Below are 994 nucleotides of genomic sequence, written 5' to 3' on the forward strand. Positions count from 1 at the left end.
AAATCATCAACAATAACAAAAATATAAAAAAAAAAGATAAAATTCGATAATAGAAATAACATTAGAGACCTCTCTTCTGATGAGTTTTGTTAAGGACTCAAATAAAAATCAGGCTAAAACGTTAGAGATCTATGTAGGGGTGGACCTAGGCTAAAAAAAAGAACAAGGAAAAACAAAAAACAAAAGCAAAAAGGGCACATCTTAACTTTATATACGAACGAGCCTACCTATGTTAACAAGCTTCAAGAGAGCCCTGCTAAAAATTAGTCAAGCCAACTCAACATGTATAAGTAACGGCCCATTAATTGAGCTAACAACCTACAAGTCCCTCATTACAATTAAAGGCCCAACAGTCTCCAAATAAAATTAGAGATTGAGGTGAGGGCTTCATCCTTGATCATCTTGAAATTTTCTTAATTCTTTGAACTTTTAACAACTTGGTCTTTCTTTTATTCAGGTGAAAATTCTATTAATCCTAATCTCTAAAATTCGTGAATTATTGAGGAATCTCTTTGATAAGATCAAAGAAATTATGCAGTTTAATAATGCCAGACTAATCTCGGAATGTATTTTTGTCAATTTAGGCATAAGGGTGTTTCTTTTTTTTTTTTTTGGTATTTAGTATCCTAATGCTATTGAGTTGATATCTTTGAATGGAAGCATACAAATTTGATTTGTAGTTGGTGTCCATCTTGGATTTTTAGCCCCCACCCAAGACAAACTTTCTGGATCCGCCCTCGATGCTATGCTAAAGTTTTGCTTATTAGTATAATAATAATTAACTTTCTTTAGATTTTATTGCTTTAGTAAATGGTTAAGCTGACAACTTCGGTGCTCCAAAAAACCAATTTTGGAGTACCAATTGGCACAAATGGTAAATAATGTCCGTTATTGTCGCTCTCCTATTTCGGCATAAAGGGCTCCGATCCGTTTCGTGAGGTCGAGGGGCTGTATTCGTCGCCGGGGATGATGGGCGACTGCGGCTACGGGATTG

The sequence above is a fragment of the Asparagus officinalis genome, chromosome 10 (genome assembly GCF_001876935.1).
Source record: "Asparagus officinalis chromosome 10, Aspof.V1, whole genome shotgun sequence".
Lineage (NCBI taxonomy): Eukaryota > Viridiplantae > Streptophyta > Magnoliopsida > Asparagales > Asparagaceae > Asparagus > Asparagus officinalis.